Here is a 22207-nt window from a genome sequence, read left to right as displayed (position 1 = left end):
CTTGCCAATCGCAATGTTCATGGCGCACCCATCGTTAAAATAAAATGACAGCTGCATTTCCTGTGGTCCTGTGTCCCCTCGCCTGCCGCTCTACACCTGTGAGTGCCCCACGTATTAGAGAGACACTCCTGCTTTGTATAAGCAACTACCTCACTTGGTCGACAGTATCTGTTAGCGACGTTTCCGGAAAGCCCAAATTAACAGAAAAAACACCATTCCACCCAGGGCCAGCCGAACTCACGGCGGGTGCAACCGAAAAGCGGAGGTGGAACCGCTTTAAAGATCAATAGACACAGGGCAACTTCGGTGCACACACGGGGCATTAGTGGGCTTTGTCATATCCGCAGACGCGTTTCTGGCTTCTGCCTTCATCAGTGCGGAAAAGCCATCGATGATTGGCCACTGTCTTTTAAACAGTCCTGCCATTTAATAGGTGTATCCTTGGCCAATGAGCGGCCAGCAATGGGGCGTCTTCATTCTCATTGTTTCTTGCCAATCGCAATGTTCATGGCGCATCCGTCGTTAAAATAAAATTGACAGCTGCATTTCCTGTGGTCCTGTGTCCCCTCGCCTGCCGCTCTACACCTGTGAGTTCCCCACGTATTAGAGAGACACTCCTGCTCTGTATAAGCAACGATCTCACTCGGTCAACAGTATCTCCTAGTGGCGTTTCCGGCAGCCCAAATTAACAGAAAAAACACCATTCCACCCAGGGCCAGCCAAACTCACGGCGGGTGCAACCGAAAAGCGGAGGTGGAACCGCTTTAAAGATCAATAGACACAGGGCAACTTCGGTGCACACACGGGGCATTAGTGGGCTTTGTCATATCGGCAGACGCGTTTCTGGCTTCTGCCTTCATCAGTGCGGAAAAGCCATCGATGATTGGCCACAGTCTTTTAAAAAAGTCCTGCCATTTAACAGGTGTATCCTTGGCCAATGAGCGGCCAGCAATGGGGAGTCTTCATTCTCGTTGTTTCTTGCCAATCGCAATGTTCATGGCGCACCCATCATTAAAATAAAATGACAGCTGCATTTCCTGTGGTCCTGTGTCCCCTCGCCTGCCGCTCTACACCTGTGAGTGCCCCACGTATTAGAGAGACACTCCTGCTTTGTATAAGCAACGACCTCCCTCGATCGACAGTATCTGTTAGCGGCGTTTCCGGCAGCCCAAATTAACAGAAAAAACTCCATTCCACACAGGGCCAGCCGAACTCACGGCGGGTGCAACCGAAAAGCGGAGGTGGAACGGCTTTAAAGATCAATAGACACAGAGCAACTTCGGTGCACACACGGGGCATTAGTGGGCTTTGTCAAATCCGCAGACGCGTTTCTGGCTTCTGCCTTCATCAGTGCGGAAAAGCCATCGATGATTGGCCACAGTGTTTTAAACAGTCCTGCCATTTAATAGGTGTATCCTTGGCCAATGAGCGGCCAGCAATGGGGCGTCTTCATTCTCGTTGTTTCTTGCCAATCGCAATGTTCATGGCGCACCCATCGTTAAAATAAAATGACAGCTGCATTTCCTGTGGTCCTGTGTCCCCTCGTCTGCCGCTCTACACCTGTGAGTGCCCCATGTATTAGAGAGACACACCTGCTTTGTATAAGCAACGACCTCACTCGGTGGACAGTATCTGTTAGCGGCGTTTCCGGCAGCCCAAATTAACAGAAAAAATACCATTCCACCCAGGGCCAGCCGAACTCACGGCGGGTGCAACCGAAAAGCGGAGGTGGAACCGCTTTAAAGATCAATAGACACAGGGCAACTTCGGTGCACACACGGGGCATTAGTGGGCTTTGTCATATCCGCAGACGCGTTTCTGGCTTCTGCCTTCATCAGTGCGGAAAAGCCATCGATGATTGGCCACAGTCTTTTAAACAGTCCTGCCATTTAATAGGTGTATCCTTGGCCAATGAGCGGCCAGCAATGGGGCATCTTCATTCTCGTTGTTTCTTGCCAATCGCAATGTTCATGGCGCACCCATTGTTAAAATAAAATGACAGCTGCATTTCCTGTCGTCCTGTGTCCCCTCGCCTGCCGCTCTACACCTGTGAGTGCCCCACGTATTAGAGAGACACTCCTGCTTTGTATAAGCAACGACCTCACTCGGTCGACAGTATCTGTTAGCGGCGTTTCCGGCAGCCCAAATTAACAGAAAAAACACCATTCCACCCTGGGCCAGCCGAACTCACGGCGGGTGCAACCGAAAAGCGGAGGTGGAACCGCTTTAAAGATCAATAGACACAGGGCAACTTCGGTGAACACACCGGGCATTAGTGGGCTTTGTCATATCCGCAGACGCGTTTCTGGCTTCTGCCTTCATCAGTGCGAAAAAGCCATCGATGATTGGCCACAGTCTTTTAAACAGTCCTGCCATTTAACAGGTGTATCCTTTGCCAATGAGCGGCCAGCAATGGGGCGTCTTCATTCTCGTTGTTTCTTGCCAATCGCAATGTTCATGGTGCACCCATCGTTAAAATAAAATGACAGCTGCATTTCCTGTGGTCCTGTGTCCCCTCGCCTGCCGCTCTACACCTGTGAGTGCCCCACGTATTAGAGAGACACTCCTGCTTTGTATAAGCAACGACCTCACTCGGTCAACAGTATCCGTTAGCGGCGTTTCCGGCAGCCCAAATGAACAGAAAAAACACCATTCCACCCAGGGCCAGCCGAACTCACGGCGGGTGCAACCGAAAAGCGGAGGTGGGACTGCTTTAAAGATCAATAAACACAGGGCAACTTCGGTGCACACACGGGGCATTAGTGGGCTTTGTCATATCCGCCGACGCGTTTCAGGCTTCTGCCTTCATCAGTGCGGAAAAGCCATCGATGATTGGCCACAGTCTTTTAAACAGTCCTGCCATTTAATAGGTGTATCCTTGGCCAATGAGCGGGCAGCAATGGGGCGTCTTCATTCTAGTTGTTTCTTGCCAATCGCAATGTTGATGGCGCACCCATCGTTAAAATAAAATGACAGCTGCATTTCCTGTGGTCCTGTGTCCCCTCGCCTGCCGCTCTACACCTGTGAGTGCCCCACGTATTAGAGAGACACTCCTGCTTTGTATAAGCAACTACCTCACTTGGTCGACAGTATCTGTTAGCGGCGTTTCCGGAAAGCCCAAATTAACAGAAAAAACACCATTCCACCCAGGGCCAGCCGAACTCACGGCGGGTGCAACCGAAAAGCGGAGGTGGAACCGCTTTAAAGATCGATAGACACAGGGCAACTTCGGTGCACACACGGGGCATTAGTGGGCTTTGTCATATCCGCAGACGCGTTTCTGGCTTCTGCCTTCATCAGTGCGGAAAAGCCATCGATGATTGGCCACAGTCTTTTAAACAGTCCTGCCATTTAATAGGTGTATCCTTGGCCAATGAGCGGCCAGCAATGGGGCGTCTTCATTCTCGTTGTTTCTTGCCAATCGCAATGTTCATGGCGCACCCGTCGTTAAAATAAAATGACAGCTGCATTTCCTGTGGTCCTGTGTCCCCTCGCCTGCCGCTCTACACCTGTGAGTTCCCCACGTATTAGAGAGACACTCCTGCTCTGTATAAGCAACGATCTCACTCGGTCAACAGTATCTCTTAGCGGCGTTTCCGGCAGCCCAAATTAACAGAAAAAACACCATTCCACCCAGGGCCAGCCAAACTCATGGCGGGTGCAACCGAAAAGCGGAGGTGGAACCGCTTTAAAGATCAATAGACACAGGGCAACTTCGGTGCACACACGGGTCATTAGTGGGCTTTGTCATATCGGCAGACGCGTTTCTGGCTTCTGCCTTCATCAGTGTGGAAAAGCCATCGATGATTGGCCACAGTCTTTTAAACAGTCCTGCCATTTAATAGGTGTATCCTTGGCCAATGAGCGGCCAGCAATGGGGCGTCTTCATTCTTGTTGTTTCTTGCCAATCGCAATGTTAATGGCGCACCCATCGTTAAAATAAAATGACAGCTGCATTTCCTGTGGTCCTGTGACTCCTCGCCTGCCGCTTTACACCTGTGAGTGCCCCACGTATTAGAGAGACACTCCTGCTCTGTGTAAGCAACGATCTCACTCGGTCAACAGTATCTGTTAGCGGCGTTTCCGGCAGCCCAAATTAACAGAAAAAACACCATTCCACCCAGGGCCAGCCGAACTCACGGCGGGTGCAACCGAAAAACGGAGGTGGAACCGCTTTAAAGATCAATAGACACAGGGCAACTTCGGTGCACACACGGGGCATTAGTGGGCTTTGTCATATCCGCAGACGCGTTTCTGGCTTCTGCCTTTATCAGTGCGGAAAAGCCATCGATGATTGGCCACAGTCTTTTAAACAGTCCTGCCATTTAACAGGTGTATCCTTTGCCAATGAGCGGCCAGCAATGGGGCATCTTCATTCTCGTTGTTTCTTGCCAATCGCAATGTTCATGGCGCACCCATCGTTAAAATAAAATGACAGCTGCATTTCCTGTGGTCCTGTGTCCCCTCGCCTGCCACTCTACACCTGTGAGTGCCCCACGTATTAGTGAGACACTCCTGCTTTGTATAAGCAACGACCTCACTCGGTCGACAGTATCCGTTAGCGGCGTTTCCGGCAGCCCAAATGAACAGAAAAAACACCATTCCACCCAGGGCCAGCCGAACTCACGGCGGGTGCAACCGAAAAGCGGAGGTGGGACTGCTTTAAAGATCAATAAACACAGGGCAACTTCGGTGCACACACGGGGCATTAGTGGGCTTTGTCATATCCGCCGACGCGTTTCTGGCTTCTGCCTTCGTCAGTGCGGAAAAGCCATCGATGATTGGCCACAGTCTTTTAAACAGTCCTGCCATTTAATAGGTGTATCCTTGGCCAATGAGCGGGCAGCAATGGGGCGTCTTCATTCTAGTTGTTTCTTGCCAATCGCAATGTTCATGGCGCACCCATCGTTAAAATAAAATGACAGCTGCATTTCCTGTGGTCCTGTGTCCCCTCGCCTGCCGCTCTACACCTGTGAGTGCCCCACGTATTAGAGAGACACTCCTGCTTTGTATAAGCAACTACCTCACTTGGTCGACAGTATCTGTTAGCGGCGTTTCCGGAAAGCCCAAATTAACAGAAAAAACACCATCCCACCCAGGGCCAGCCGAACTCACGGCGGGTGCAACCGAAAAGCGGAGGTGGAACCGCTTTAAAGATCAATAGACACAGGGCAACTTCGGTGCACACACGGGGCATTAGTGGGCTTTGTCATATCTGCAGACGCGTTTCTGGCTTCTGCCTTCATCAGTGCGGAAAAGCCATCGATGATTGGCCACTGTCTTTTAAACAGTCCTGCCATTTAATAGGTGTATCCTTGGCCAATGAGCGGCCAGCAATGGGGCGTCTTCATTCTCGTTGTTTCTTGCCAATCGCAATGTTCATGGCGCATCCGTCGTTAAAATAAAATTGACAGCTGCATTTCCTGTGGTCCTGTGTCCCCTCGCCTGCCGCTCTACACCTGTGAGTTCCCCACGTATTAGAGAGACACTCCTGCTCTGTATAAGCAACGATCTCACTCGGTCAACAGTATCTCTTAGTGGCGTTTCCGGCAGCCCAAATTAACAGAAAAAACACCATTCCACCCAGGGCCAGCCAAACTCACGGCGGGTGCAACCGAAAAGCGGAGGTGGAACCGCTTTAAAGATCAATAGACACAGGGCAACTTCGGTGCACACACGGGGCATTAGTGGGCTTTGTCATATCGGCAGACGCGTTTCTGGCTTCTGCCTTCATCAGTGCGGAAAAGCCATCGATGATTGGCCACAGTCTTTTAAACAGTCCTGCCATTTAACAGGTGTATCCTTGGCCAATGAGCGGCCAGCAATGGGGAGTCTTCATTCTCGTTGTTTCTTGCCAATCGCAATGTTCATGGCGCACCCATCATTAAAATAAAATGACAGCTGCATTTCCTGTGGTCCTGTGTCCCCTCGCCTGCCGCTCTACACCTGTGAGTGCCCCACGTATTAGAGAGACACTCCTGCTTTGTATAAGCAACGACCTCCCTCGATCGACAGTATCTGTTAGCGGCGTTTCCGGCAGCCCAAATTAACAGAAAAAACTCCATTCCACACAGGGCCAGCCGAACTCACGGCGGGTGCAACCGAAAAGCGGAGGTGGAACCGCTTTAAAGATCAATAGACACAGAGCAACTTCGGTGCACACACGGGGCATTAGTGGGCTTTGTCAAATCCGCAGACGCGTTTCTGGCTTCTGCCTTCATCAGTGCGGAAAAGCCATCGATGATTGGCCACAGTCTTTTAAACAGTCCTGCCATTTAATAGGTGTATCCATGGCCAATGAGCGGCCAGCAATGGGGCGTCTTCATTCTCGTTGTTTCTTGCCAATCGCAATGTTCATGGCGCACCCATCGTTAAAATAAAATGACAGCTGCATTTCCTGTGGTCCTGTGTCCCTTCGTCTGCCGCTCTACACCTGTGAGTGCCCCATGTATTAGAGAGACACTCCTGCTTTGTATAAGCAACGACCTCCCTCGATCAACAGTATCTGTTAGCGGCGTTTCTCGGCAGCCCAAATTAACAGAAAAAACTCCATTCCACACAGGGCCAGCCGAACTCACGGCGGGTGCAACCGAAAAGCGGAGGTGGAACCGCTTTAAAGATCAATAGACACAGAGCAACTTCGGTGCACACACGGGGCATTAGTGGGCTTTGTCAAATCCGCAGACGCGTTTCTGGCTTCTGCCTTCATCAGTGCGGAAAAGCCATCGATGATTGGCCACAGTCTTTTAAACAGTCCTGCCATTTAATAGGTGTATCCATGGCCAATGAGCGGCCAGCAATGGGGCGTCTTCATTCTCGTTGTTTCTTGCCAATCGCAATGTTCATGGCGCACCCATCGTTAAAATAAAATGACAGCTGCATTTCCTGTGGTCCTGTGTCCCCTCGTCTGCCGCTCTACACCTGTGAGTGCCCCATGTATTAGAGAGACACACCTGCTTTGTATAAGCAACGACCTCACTCGGTGGACAGTATCTGTTAGCGGCGTTTCCGGCAGCCCAAATTAACAGAAAAAATACCATTCCACCCAGGGCCAGCTGAACTCACGGTGGGTGCAACCGAAAAGCGGAGGTGGAACCGCTTTAAAGATCAATAGACACAGGGCAACTTCGGTGCACACACGGGGCATTAGTGGGCTTTGTCATATCCGCAGACGCGTTTCTGGCTTCTGCCTTCATCAGTGCGGAAAAGCCATCGATGATTGGCCACAGTCTTTTAAACAGTCCTGCCATTTAATAGGTGTATCCTTGGCCAATGAGCGGCCAGCAATGGGGCATCTTCATTCTCGTTGTTTCTTGCCAATCGCAATGTTCATGGCGCACCCATTGTTAAAATAAAATGACAGCTGCATTTCCTGTCGTCCTGTGTCCCCTCGCCTGCCGCTCTACACCTGTGAGTGCCCCACGTATTAGAGAGACACTCCTGCTTTGTATAAGCAACGACCTCACTCGGTCGACAGTATCTGTTAGCGGCGTTTCCGGCAGCCCAAATTAACAGAAAAAACACCATTCCACCCAGGGCCTGCCAAACTCACGGCGGGTGCAACCGAAAAGCGGAGGTGGAACCGCTTTAAAGATCAATAGACACAGGGCAACTTCGGTGCACACACCGGGCATTAGTGGGCTTTGTCATATCCGCAGACGCGTTTCTGGCTTCTGCCTTCATCAGTGCGGAAAAGCCATTGATGATTGGCCACAGTCTTTTAAACAGTCCTGCCATTTAACAGGTGTATCCTTTGCCAATGAGCGGCCAGCAATGGGGCGTCTTCATTCTCGTTGTTTCTTGCCAATCGCAATGTTCATGGTGCACCCATCGTTAAAATAAAATGACAGCTGCATTTCCTGTGGTCCTGTGTCCCCTCGCCTGCCGCTCTACACCTGTGAGTGCCCCACGTATTAGAGAGACACTCCTGCTTTGTATAAGCAACGACCTCACTCGGTCGACAGTATCCGTTAGCGGCGTTTCCGGCAGCCCAAATGAACAGAAAAAACACCATTCCACCCAGGGCCAGCCGAACTCACGGCGGGTGCAACCGAAAAGCGGAGGTGGGACTGCTTTAAAGATCAATAAACACAGGGCAACTTCGGTGCACACACGGGGCATTAGTGGGCTTTGTCATATCGGCAGACGCGTTTCTGGCTTCTGCCTTCATCAGTGCGGAAAAGCCATCGATGATTGGCCACAGTCTTTTAAACAGTCCTGCCATTTAACAGGTGTATCCTTGGCCAATGAGCGGCCAGCAATGGGGAGTCTTCATTCTCGTTGTTTCTTGCCAATCGCAATGTTCATGGCGCACCCATCATTAAAATAAAATGACAGCTGCATTTCCTGTGGTCCTGTGTCCCCTCGCCTGCCGCTCTACACCTGTGAGTGCCCCACGTATTAGAGAGACACTCCTGCTTTGTATAAGCAACGACCTCCCTCGATCGACAGTATCTGTTAGCGGCGTTTCCGGCAGCCCAAATTAACAGAAAAAACTCCATTCCACACAGGGCCAGCCGAACTCACGGCGGGTGCAACCGAAAAGCGGAGGTGGAACCGCTTTAAAGATCAATAGACACAGAGCAACTTCGGTGCACACACGGGGCATTAGTGGGCTTTGTCAAATCCGCAGACGCGTTTCTGGCTTCTGCCTTCATCAGTGCGGAAAAGCCATCGATGATTGGCCACAGTCTTTTAAACAGTCCTGCCATTTAATAGGTGTATCCTTGGCCAATGAGCGGCCAGCAATGGGGCGTCTTCATTCTCGTTGTTTCTTGCCAATCGCAATGTTCATGGCGCACCCATCGTTAAAATTAAATGACAGCTGCATTTCCTGTGGTCCTGTGTCCCCTCGTCTGCCGCTCTACACCTGTGAGTGCCCCATGTATTAGAGAGACACACCTGCTTTGTATAAGCAACGACCTCACTCGGTGGACAGTATCTGTTAGCGGCATTTCCGGCAGCCCAAATTAACAGAAAAAATACCATTCCACCCAGGGCCAGCCGAACTCACGGCGGGTGCAACCGAAAAGCGGAGGTGGAACCGCTTTAAAGATCAATAGACACAGGGCAACTTCGGTGCACACACGGGGCATTAGTGGGCTTTGTCATATCCGCAGACGCGTTTCTGGCTTCTGCCTTCATCAGTGCGGAAAAGCCATCGATGATTGGCCACAGTCTTTTAATCAGTCCTGCCATTTAATAGGTGTATCCTTGGCCAATGAGCGGCCAGCAATGGGGCATCTTCATTCTCGTTGTTTCTTGCCACTCGCAATGTTCATGGCGCACCCATTGTTAAAATAAAATGACAGCTGCATTTCCTGTCGTCCTGTGTCCCCTCGCCTGCCGCTCTACACCTGTGAGTGCCCCACGTATTAGAGAGACACTCCTGCTTTGTATAAGCAACGACCTCACTCGGTCGACAGTATCTGTTAGCGGCGTTTCCGGCAGCCCAAATTAACAGAAAAAACACCATTCCACCCAGGGCCAGCCGAACTCACGGCGGGTGCAACCGAAAAGCGGAGGTGGAACCGCTTTAAAGATCAATAGACACAGGGCAACTTCGGTGCACACACCGGGCATTAGTGGGCTTTGTCATATCCGCAGACGCGTTTCTGGCTTCTGCCTTCATCAGTGCGGAAAAGCCATCGATGATTGGCCACAGTCTTTTAAACAGTCCTGCCATTTAACAGGTGTATCCTTTGCCAATGAGCGGCCAGCAATGGGGCGTCTTCATTCTCGTTGTTTCTTGCCAATCGCAATGTTCATGGTGCACCCATCGTTAAAATAAAATGACAGCTGCATTTCCTGTGGTCCTGTGTCCCCTCGCCTGCCGCTCTACACCTGTGAGTGCCCCACGTATTAGAGAGACACTCCTGCTTTGTATAAGCAACGACCTCACTCGGTCGACAGTATCCGTTAGCGGCGTTTCCGGCAGCCCAAATGAACAGAAAAAACACCATTCCACCCAGGGCCAGCCGAACTCACGGCGGGTGCAACCGAAAAGCGGAGGTGGGACTGCTTTAAAGATCAATAAACACAGGGCAACTTCGGTGCACACACGGGGCATTAGTGGGCTTTGTCATATCCGCCGACGCGTTTCAGGCTTCTGCCTTCATCAGTGCGGAAAAGCCATCGATGATTGGCCACAGTCTTTTAAACAGTCCTGCCATTTAATAGGTGTATCCTTGGCCAATGAGCGGGTAGCAATGGGGCGTCTTCATTCTAGTTGTTTCTTGCCAATCGCAATGTTCATGGCGCACCCATCATTAAAATAAAATGACAGCTGCATTTCCTGTGGTCCTGTGTCCCCTCGCCTGCCGCTCTACACCTGTGAGTGCCCCACGTATTAGAGAGACACTCCTGCTTTGTATAAGCAACTACCTCACTTGGTCGACAGTATCTGTTAGCGGCGTTTCCGGAAAGCCCAAATTAACAGAAAAAACACCATTCCACCCAGGGCCAGCCGAACTCACGGCGGGTGCAACCGAAAAGCGGAGGTGGAACCGCTTTAAAGATCAATAGACACAGGGCAACTTCGGTGCACACACGGGGCATTAGTGGGCTTTGTCATATCCGCAGACGCGTTTCTGGCTTCTGCCTTCATCAGTGCGGAAAAGCCATCGATGATTGGCCACAGTCTTTTAAACAGTCCTGCCATTTAATAGGTGTATCCTTGGCCAATGAGCGGCCAGCAATGGGGCGTCTTCATTCTCGTTGTTTCTTGCCAATCGCAATGTTCATGGCGCACCCGTCGTTAAAATAAAATGACAGCTGCATTTCCTGTGGTCCTGTGTCCCCTCGCCTGCCGCTCTACACCTGTGAGTTCCCCACGTATTAGAGAGACACTCCTGCTCTGTATAAGCAACGATCTCACTCGGTCAACAGTATCTCTTAGCGGCGTTTCCGGCAGCCCAAATTACCAGAAAAAACACCATTCCACCCAGGGCCAGCCAAACTCATGGCGGGTGCAACCGAAAAGCGGAGGTGGAACCGCTTTAAAGATCAATAGACACAGGGCAACTTCGGTGCACACACGGGTCATTAGTGGGCTTTGTCATATCGGCAGACGCGTTTCTGGCTTCTGCCTTCATCAGTGCGGAAAAGCCATCGATGATTGGCCACAGTCTTTTAAACAGTCCTGCCATTTAATAGGTGTATCCTTGGCCAATGAGCGGCCAGCAATGGGGCGTCTTCATTCTCGTTGTTTCTTGCCAATCGCAATGTTCATGGCGCACCCATCGTTAAAATAAAATGACAGCTGCATTTCCTGTGGTCCTGTGTCCCCTCGTCTGCCGCTCTACACCTGTGAGTGCCCCATGTATTAGAGAGACACACCTGCTTTGTATAAGCAACGACCTCACTCGGTGGACAGTATCTGTTAGCGGCGTTTCCGGCAGCCCAAATTAACAGAAAAAATACCATTCCACCCAGGGCCAGCCGAACTCACGGCGGGTGCAACCGAAAAGCGGAGGTGGAACCGCTTTAAAGATCAATAGACACAGGGCAACTTCGGTGCACACACGGGGCATTAGTGGGCTTTGTCATATCCGCAGACGCGTTTCTGGCTTCTGCCTTCATCAGTGCGGAAAAGCCATCGATGATTGGCCACAGTCTTTTAAACAGTCCTGCCATTTAATAGGTGTATCCTTGGCCAATGAGCGGCCAGCAATGGGGCATCTTCATTCTCGTTGTTTCTTGCCAATTGCAATGTTCATGGCGCACCCATTGTTAAAATAAAATGACAGCTGCATTTCCTGTCGTCCTGTGTCCCCTCGCCTGCCGCTCTACACCTGTGAGTGCCCCACGTATTAGAGAGACACTCCTGCTTTGAATAAGCAACGACCTCACTTGGTCGACAGTATCTGTTAGCGGCGTTTCCGGCAGCCCAAATTAACAGAAAAAACACCATTCCACCCAGGGCCAGCCGAACTCACGGCAGGTGCAACCGAAAAGCGGAGGTGGAACCGCTTTAAAGATCAATAGACACAGAGCAACTTCGGTGCACACACGGGGCATTAGTGGGCTTTGTCAAATCGGCAGACGCGTTTCTGGCTTCTGCCTTCATCAGTGCGGAAAAGCCATCGATGATTGGCCACAGTCTTTTAAACAGTCCTGCCATTTAATAGGTGTATCCTTGGCCAATGAGCGGCCAGCAATGGGGCGTCTTCATTCTTGTTGTTTCTTGCCAATCGCAATGTTCATGGCGCACCCATTGTTAAAATAAAATGACAGCTGCATTTCCTGTGGTCCTGTGACCCCTCGCCTGCCGCTTTACACCTGTGAGTGCCCCACGTATTAGAGAGACACTCCTGCTCTGTATAAGCAACGATCTCACTCGGTCAACAGTATCTGTTAGCGGCGTTTCCGGCAGCCCAAATTAACAGAAAAAACACCATTCCACCCAGGGCCAGCCGAACTCACGGCGGGTGCAACCGAAAAGCGGAGGTGGAACCGCTTTAAAGATCAATAGACACAGAGCAACTTCGGTGCACACACGGGGCATTAGTGGGCTTTGTCAAATCTGCAGACGCGTTTCTGGCTTCTGCCTTCATCAGTGCGGAAAAGCCATCGATGATTGGCCACAGTCTTTTAAACAGTCCTGCCATTTAATAGGTGTATCCTTGGCCAATGAGCGGCCAGCAATGGGGCGTCTTCATTCTTGTTGTTTCTTGCCAATCGCAATGTTAATGGCGCACCCATCGTTAAAATAAAATGACAGCTGCATTTCCTGTGGTCCTGTGACCCCTCGCCTGCCGCTTTACACCTGTGAGTGCCCCACGTATTAGAGAGACACTCCTGCTCTGTATAAGCAACGATCTCACTCGGTCAACAGTATCTGTTAGCGGCGTTTCCGGCAGCCCAAATTAACAGAAAAAACACCATTCCACCCAGGGCCAGCCGAACTCACGGCGGGTGCAACCGAAAAACGGAGGTGGAACCGCTTTAAAGATCAATAGACACAGGGCAACTTCGGTGCACACACGGGGCATTAGTGGGCTTTGTCATATCCGCAGACGCGTTTCTGGCTTCTGCCTTTATCAGTGCGGAAAAGCCATCGATGATTGGCCACAGTCTTTTAAACAGTCCTGTCATTTAACAGGTGTATCCTTTGCCAATGAGCGGCCAGCAATGGGGCATCTTCATTCTTGTTGTTTCTTGCCAATCGCAATGTTCATGGCGCACCCATCGTTAAAATAAAATGACAGCTGCATTTCCTGTGGTCCTGTGTCCCCTCGCCTGCCGCTCTACACCTGTGAGTGCCCCACGTATTAGAGAGACACTCCTGCTTTGTATAAGCAACGACCTCACTCGGTCCACAGTATCCATTAGCGGCGTTTCCGGCAGCCCAAATGAACAGAAAAAACACCATTCCACCCAGGGCCAGCCGAACTCACGGCGGGTGCAACCAAAAAGCGGAGGTGGGACTGCTTTAAAGATCAATAAACACAGGGCAACTTCGGTGCACACACGGGGCATTAGTGGGCTTTGTCATATCCGCCGACGCGTTTCTGGCTTCTGCCTTCGTCAGTGCGGAAAAGCCATCGATGATTGGCCACAGTCTTTTAAACAGTCCTGCCATTTAATAGGTGTATCCTTGGCCAATGAGCGGGCAGCAATGGGGCGTCTTCATTCTAGTTGTTTCTTGCCAATCGCAATGTTCATGGCGCACCCATCGTTAAAATAAAATGACAGCTGCATTTCCTGTGGTCCTGTGTCCCCTCGCCTGCCGCTCTACACCTGTGAGTGCCCCACGTATTAGAGAGACACTCCTGCTTTGTATAAGCAACTACCTCACTTGGTCGACAGTATCTGTTAGCGGCGTTTCCGGAAAGCCCAAATTAACAGAAAAAACACCATTCCACCCAGGGCCAGCCAAACTCACGGCGGGTGCAACCGAAAAGCGGAGGTGGAACCGCTTTAAAGATCAATAGACACAGGGCAACTTCGGTGCACACACGGGGCATTAGTGGGCTTTGTCATATCGGCAGACGCGTTTCTGGCTTCTGCCTTCATCAGTGCGGAAAAGCCATCGATGATTGGCCACAGTCTTTTAAACAGTCCTGCCATTTAACAGGTGTATCCTTGGCCAATGAGCGGCCAGCAATGGGGAGTCTTCATTCTCGTTGTTTCTTGCCAATCGCAATGTTCATGGCGCACCCATCATTAAAATAAAATGACAGCTGCATTTCCTGTGGTCCTGTGTCCCCTCGCCTGCCGCTCTACACCTGTGAGTGCCCCACGTATTAGAGAGACACTCCTGCTTTGTATAAGCAACGACCTCCCTCGATCGACAGTATCTGTTAGCGGCATTTCCGGCAGCCCAAATTAACAGAAAAAACTCCATTCCACACAGGGCCAGCCGAACTCACGGCGGGTGCAACCGAAAAGCGGAGGTGGAACCGCTTTAAAGATCAATAGACACAGAGCAACTTCGGTGCACACACGGGGCATTAGTGGGCTTTGTCAAATCCGCAGACGCGTTTCTGGCTTCTGCCTTCATCAGTGCGGAAAAGCCATCGATGATTGGCCACAGTCTTTTAAACAGTCCTGCCATTTAATAGGTGTATCCTTGGCCAATGAGCGGGCAGCAATGGGGCGTCTTCATTCTAGTTGTTTCTTGCCAATCGCAATGTTCATGGCGCACCCATCGTTAAAATAAAATGACAGCTGCATTTCCTGTGGTCCTGTGTCCCCTCGCCTGCCGCTCTACACCTGTGAGTGCCCCACGTATTAGAGAGACACTCCTGCTTTGTATAAGCAACTACCTCACTTGGTCGACAGTATCTGTTAGCGGCGTTTCCGGAAAGCCCAAATTAACAGAAAAAACACCATTCCACCCAGGGCCAGCCAAACTCACGGCGGGTGCAACCGAAAAGCGGAGGTGGAACCGCTTTAAAGATCAATAGACACAGGGCAACTTCGGTGCACACACGGGGCATTAGTGGGCTTTGTCATATCGGCAGACGCGTTTCTGGCTTCTGCCTTCATCAGTGCGGAAAAGCCATCGATGATTGGCCACAGTCTTTTAAACAGTCCTGCCATTTAACAGGTGTATCCTTGGCCAATGAGCGGCCAGCAATGGGGAGTCTTCATTCTCGTTGTTTCTTGCCAATCGCAATGTTCATGGCGCACCCATCATTAAAATAAAATGACAGCTGCATTTCCTGTGGTCCTGTGTCCCCTCGCCTGCCGCTCTACACCTGTGAGTGCCCCACGTATTAGAGAGACACTCCTGCTTTGTATAAGCAACGACCTCCCTCGATCGACAGTATCTGTTAGCGGCATTTCCGGCAGCCCAAATTAACAGAAAAAACTCCATTCCACACAGGGCCAGCCGAACTCACGGCGGGTGCAACCGAAAAGCGGAGGTGGAACCGCTTTAAAGATCAATAGACACAGAGCAACTTCGGTGCACACACGGGGCATTAGTGGGCTTTGTCAAATCCGCAGACGCGTTTCTGGCTTCTGCCTTCATCAGTGCGGAAAAGCCATCGATGATTAGCCACAGTCTTTTAAACAGTCCTGCCATTTAATAGGTGTATCCTTGGCCAATGAGCGGCCAGCAATGGGGCGTCTTCATTCTCGTTGTTTCTTGCCAATCGCAATGTTCATGGCGCACCCATCGTTAAAATAAAATGACAGCTGCATTTCCTGTGGTCCTGTGTCCCCTCGTCTGCCGCTCTACACCTGTGAGTGCCCCATGTATTAGAGAGACACACCTGCTTTGTATAAGCAACAACCTCACTCGGTGGACAGTATCTGTTAGCGGCGTTTCCGGCAGCCCAAATTAACAGAAAAAATACCATTCCACCCAGGGCCAGCCGAACTCACGGCGGGTGCAACCGAAAAGCGGAGGTGGAACCGCTTTAAAGATGAATAGACACAGGGCAACTTCGGTGCACACACGGGGCATTAGTGGGCTTTGTCATATCCGCAGACGCGTTTCTGGCTTCTGCCTTCATCAGTGCGGAAAAGCCATCGATGATTGGCCACAGTCTTTTAAACAGTCCTGCCATTTAATAGGTGTATCCTTGGCCAATGAGCGGCCAGCAATGGGGCGTCTTAATTCTTGTTGTTTCTTGCCAATCGCAATGTTCATGGCGCACCCATCGTTAAAATAAAATGACAGCTGCATTTCCTGTGGTCCTGTGACCCCTCGCCTGCCGCTTTACACCTGTGAGTGCCCCACGTATTAGAGAGACACTCCTGCTCTGTATAAGCAACGATCTCACTCGGTCAACAGTATCTGTTAGCGGCGTTTCCGGCAGCCCAAATTAACAGAAAAAACACCATTCCACCCAGGGCCAGCCGAACTCACGGCGGGTGCAACCGAAAAACGGAGGTGGAACCGCTTTAAAGATCAATAGACACAGGGCAACTTCGGTGCACACACGGGGCATTAGTGGGCTTTGTCATATCCGCAGACGCGTTTCTGGCTTCTGCCTTCATCAGTGCGGAAAAGCCATCGATGATTGGCCACAGTCTTTTAAACAGTCCTGCCATTTAACAGGTGTATCCTTTGCCAATGAGCGGCCAGCAATGGGGCGTCTTCATTCTCGTTGTTTCTTGCCAATCGTAATGTTCATGGCGCACCCATCGTTAAAATAAAATGACAGCTGCATTTCCTGTGGTCCTGTGTCCCCTCGCCTGCCGCTCTACACCTGTGAGTGCCCCATGTATTAGAGAGACACACCTGCTTTGTATAAGCAACAACCTCACTCGGTGGACAGTATCTGTTAGCGGCGTTTCCGGCAGCCCAAATTAACAGAAAAAATACCATTCCACCCAGGGCCAGCCGAACTCACGGCGGGTGCAACCAAAAAGCGGAGGTGGAACCGCTTTAAAGATCAATAGACACAGGGCAACTTCGGTGCACACACGGGGCATTAGTGGGCTTTGTCATATCCGCAGACGCGTTTCTGGCTTCTGCCTTTATCAGTGCGGAAAAGCCATCGATGATTGGCCACAGTCTTTTAAACAGTCCTGCCATTTAATAGGTGTATCCTTGGCCAATGAGCGGCCAGCAATGGGGCATCTTCATTCTCGTTGTTTCTTGCCAATCGCAATGTTCATGGCGTACCCATTGTTAAAATAAAATGACAGCTGCATTTCCTGTCGTCCTGTGTCCCCTCGCCTGCCGCTCTACACCTGTGAGTGCCCCACGTATTAGAGAGACACTCCTGCTTTGTATAAGCAACGACCTCACTCGGTCGACAGTATCTGTTAGCGGCGTTTCCGGCAGCCCAAATTAACAGAAAAAACACCATTCCAGCCAGGGCCAGCCGAACTCACGCCGGGTGCAACCGAAAAGCGGAGGTGGAACCGCTTTAAAGATCAATAGACACAGAGCAACTTCGGTGCACACACGGGGCATTAGTGGGCTTTGTCAAATCCGCAGACGCGTTTCTGGCTTCTGCCTTCATCAGTGCGGAAAAGCCATCGATGATTGGCCACAGTCTTTTAAACAGTCCTGCCATTTAATAGGTGTATCCTTGGCCAATGAGCGGCCAGCAATGGGGCGTCTTCATTCTTGTTGTTTCTTGCCAATCGCAATGTTCATGGCGCACCCATCGTTAAAATAAAATGACAGCTGCATTTCCTGTGGTCCTGTGACCCCTCGCCTGCCGCTTTACACCTGTGAGTGCCCCACGTATTAGAGAGACACTCCTGCTCTGTATAAGCAACGATCTCACTCGGTCAACAGTATCTGTTAGCGGCATTTCCGGCAGCCCAAATTAACAGAAAAAACACCATTCCACCCAGGGCCAGCCGAACTCACGGCGGGTGCAACCGAAAAACGGAGGTGGAACCGCTTTAAAGATCAATAGACACAGGGCAACTTCGGTGAACACACGGGGCATTAGTGGGCTTTGTCATATCCGCAGACGCGTTTCTGGCTTCTGCCTTCATCAGTGCGGAAAAGCCATCGATGATTGGCCACAGTCTTTTAAACAGTCCTGCCATTTAACAGGTGTATCCTTTGCCAATGAGCGGCCAGCAATGGGGCGTTTTCATTCTCGTTGTTTCTTGCCAATCGTAATGTTCATGGTGCACCCATCGTTAAAATAAAATGACAGCTGCATTTCCTGTGGTCCTGTGTCCCCTCGCCTGCCGCTCTACACCTGTGAGTGCCCCACGTATTAGAGAGACACTCCTGCTTTGTATAAGCAACGACCTCACTCGGTCGACAGTATCCGTTAGCGGCGTTTCCGGCAGCCCAAATGAACAGAAAAAACACCATTCCACCCAGGGCCAGCCGAACTCATGGCGGGTGCAACCGAAAAGCGGAGGTGGGACTGCTTTAAAAATCAATAAACACAGGGCAACTTCGGTGCACACACGGGGCATTAGTGGGCTTTGTCATATCCGCAGACGCGTTTCTGGCTTCTGCCTTCATCAGTGCGGAAAAGCCATCGATGATTGGCCAAAGTCTTTTAAACAGTCCTGCCATTTAATAGGTGTATCCTTGGCCAATGAGCGGCCAGCAATGGGGCGTCTTCATTCTCGTTGTTTCTTGCCAATCGCAATGTTCATGGCGTACCCATCATTAAAATAAAATACCAGCTGCATTTCCTGTGGTCCTGTGTCCCCTCGCCTGCCGCTCTACACCTGTGAGTGCCCTACGCATTAGAGAGACACTCCTGCTTTGTATAAGCAGCGACCTCACTCGGTCGACAGTATCTGTTAGCGGCGTTTCCGGCAGCCCAAATTAACAGAAAAAACACCATTCCACCCAGGGCCAGCCGAACTCACGGCGGGTGCAACCGAAAAGCGGAGGTGGAACCGCTTTAAAGATCAATAGACACAGGGCAACTTCGGTGCACACACCGGGCATTAGTGGGCTTTGTCATATCCGCAGACGCGTTTCTGGCTTCTGCCTTCATCAGTGCGGAAAAGCCATCGAAGATTGGCCACAGTCTTTTAAACAGTCCTGCCATTTAATAGGTGTATCCTTGGCAAATGAGCGGCCAGCAATGGGGCATCTTCATTCTCGTTGTTTCTTGCCAATCGCAATGTTCATGGCGCACCCATCGTTAAAATAAAATGACAGCTGCATTTCCTGTGGTCCTTTGTCCCCTCGCCTGCCGCTCTACACCTGTGAGTGCCCCACGTATTAGAGAGACACTCCTGCTTTGTATAAGCAACGACCTCACTCGGTCGACAGTATCTGTTAGCGGCGTTTCCGGCAGCCCAAATTAACAGAAAAAACACCATTCCACCCAGGGCCAGCCGAACTCACGGCGGGTGCAACCGAAAAGCGGAGGTGAAACCGCTTTAAAGATCAATAGACACAGAGCAACTTCGGTGCACACACGGGGCATTAGTGGGCTTTGTCATATCCGCAGACGCGTTTCTGGCTTCTGCCTTCATCAGTGCGGAAAAATCATCGATGATTGGCCACAGTCTTTTAAACTGTCCTGCCATTTATTAGGAGTATCCTTGGCCAATGAGCGGCCAGCAATGGGGCGTCTTCATTCTCGTTGTTTCTTGCCAATCGCAATGTTCATGGCGCACCCATCGTTAAAATAAAATGACAGCTGCATTTCCTCTGGTCCTGTGTCCCCTCGCCTGCCGCTCTACACCTGTGAGTGCCCCATGTATTAGTGAGACACTCCTGCTTTGTATAAGCAACAACCTCACTCGGTCGACAGTATCTGTTAGCGGCGTTTCCGGCAGCCCAAATTAACAGAAAAAACACCATTCCACCCAGGGCCAGCCGAACTCACGGCGGGTGCAACCGAAAAGCGGAGGTGGAACCGCTTTAAAGATCAATAGACACAGGGCAACTTCGGTGCACACACGGGGCATTAGTGGGCTTTGTCATATCCGCAGACGCGTTTCTGGCTTCTGCCTTCATCAGTGCGGAAAAGCCATCGATGATTGGTCACAGTCTTTTAAACAGTCCTGCCATTTAATAGGTGTATCCTTGGCCAATGAGCGAGCTGCAATGGGGCGTCTTCATTCTCGTTGTTTCTTGTCAATCGCAATGTTCATGGCGTACCCATCGTTAAAATAAAATGACAGCTGCATTTCCTGTGGTCCTGTGTCCCCTCACCTGCCGCTCTACACCTGTGACTGCCCCACGTATTAGAGAGACACTCCTGCTTTGTATAAGCAACGACCTCACTCGGTCGACAGTATCTGTTAGCGGTGTTTCTGGCAGCCCAAATTAACAGAAAAAACACCATTCCACCCAGGGCCAGCCGAACTCACGGCGGGTGCAACCGAAAAGCGGAGGTGGAACCGCTTTAAAGATCAATAGACACAGAGCAACTTCGGTGCACACACTGGGCATTAGTGGGCTTTGTCAAATCCGCAGACGCGTTTCTGGCTTCTGCCTTCATCAGTGCGGAAAAGCCATCGATGATTGCCCACAGTCTTTTAAACAGTCCTGCCATTTAATAGGTGTATCCTTGGCCAATGAGCGGCCAGCAATGGGGCGTCTTAATTCTTGTTGTTTCTTGCCAATCGCAATGTTCATGGCGCACCCATCGTTAAAATAAAATGACAGCTGCATTTCCTGTGGTCCTGTGACCCCTCGCCTGCCGCTTTACACCTGTGAGTGCCCCACGTATTAGAGAGACACTCCTGCTCTGTATAAGCAACGATCTCACTCGGTCAACAGTATCTGTTAGCGGCGTTTCCGGCAGCCCAAATTAACAGAAAAAACACCATTCCACCCAGGGCCAGCCGAACTCACGGCGGGTGCAACCGAAAAACGGAGGTGGAACCGCTTTAAAGATCAATAGACACAGGGCAACTTCGGTGCACACACGGGGCATTAGTGGGCTTTGTCATATCCGCAGACGCGTTTCTGGCTTCTGCCTTCATCAGTGCGGAAAAGCCATCGATGATTGGCCACAGTCTTTTAAACAGTCCTGCCATTTAACAGGTGTATCCTTTGCCAATGAGCGGCCAGCAATGGGGCGTCTTCATTCTCGTTGTTTCTTGCCAATCGTAATGTTCATGGCGCACCCATCGTTAAAATAAAATGACAGCTGCATTTCCTGTGGTCCTGTGTCCCCTCGCCTGCCGCTCTACACCTGTGAGTGCCCCATGTATTAGAGAGACACACCTGCTTTGTATAAGCAACAACCTCACTCGGTGGACAGTATCTGTTAGCGGCGTTTCCGGCAGCCCAAATTAACAGAAAAAATACCATTCCACCCAGGGCCAGCCGAACTCACGGCGGGTGCAACCAAAAAGCGGAGGTGGAACCGCTTTAAAGATCAATAGACACAGGGCAACTTCGGTGCACACACGGGGCATTAGTGGGCTTTGTCATATCCGCAGACGCGTTTCTGGCTTCTGCCTTTATCAGTGCGGAAAAGCCATCGATGATTGGCCACAGTCTTTTAAACAGTCCTGCCATTTAATAGGTGTATCCTTGGCCAATGAGCGGCCAGCAATGGGGCATCTTCATTCTCGTTGTTTCTTGCCAATCGCAATGTTCATGGCGTACCCATTGTTAAAATAAAATGACAGCTGCATTTCCTGTCGTCCTGTGTCCCCTCGCCTGCCGCTCTACACCTGTGAGTGCCCCACGTATTAGAGAGACACTCCTGCTTTGTATAAGCAACGACCTCACTCGGTCGACAGTATCTGTTAGCGGCGTTTCCGGCAGCCCAAATTAACAGAAAAAACACCATTCCAGCCAGGGCCAGCCGAACTCACGCCGGGTGCAACCGAAAAGCGGAGGTGGAACCGCTTTAAAGATCAATAGACACAGAGCAACTTCGGTGCACACACGGGGCATTAGTGGGCTTTGTCAAATCCGCAGACGCGTTTCTGGCTTCTGCCTTCATCAGTGCGGAAAAGCCATCGATGATTGGCCACAGTCTTTTAAACAGTCCTGCCATTTAATAGGTGTATCCTTGGCCAATGAGCGGCCAGCAATGGGGCGTCTTCATTCTTGTTGTTTCTTGCCAATCGCAATGTTCATGGCGCACCCATCGTTAAAATAAAATGACAGCTGCATTTCCTGTGGTCCTGTGACCCCTCGCCTGCCGCTTTACACCTGTGAGTGCCCCACGTATTAGAGAGACACTCCTGCTCTGTATAAGCAACGATCTCACTCGGTCAACAGTATCTGTTAGCGGCATTTCCGGCAGCCCAAATTAACAGAAAAAACACCATTCCACCCAGGGCCAGCCGAACTCACGGCGGGTGCAACCGAAAAACGGAGGTGGAACCGCTTTAAAGA

Source organism: Lissotriton helveticus, chromosome 4_1 (assembly GCF_964261635.1).
Source record: "Lissotriton helveticus chromosome 4_1, aLisHel1.1, whole genome shotgun sequence".
Lineage (NCBI taxonomy): Eukaryota > Metazoa > Chordata > Amphibia > Caudata > Salamandridae > Lissotriton > Lissotriton helveticus.
The sequence above is the reverse complement of the archived record's forward strand: the minus strand, read 5'-3'. Positions refer to the sequence as shown.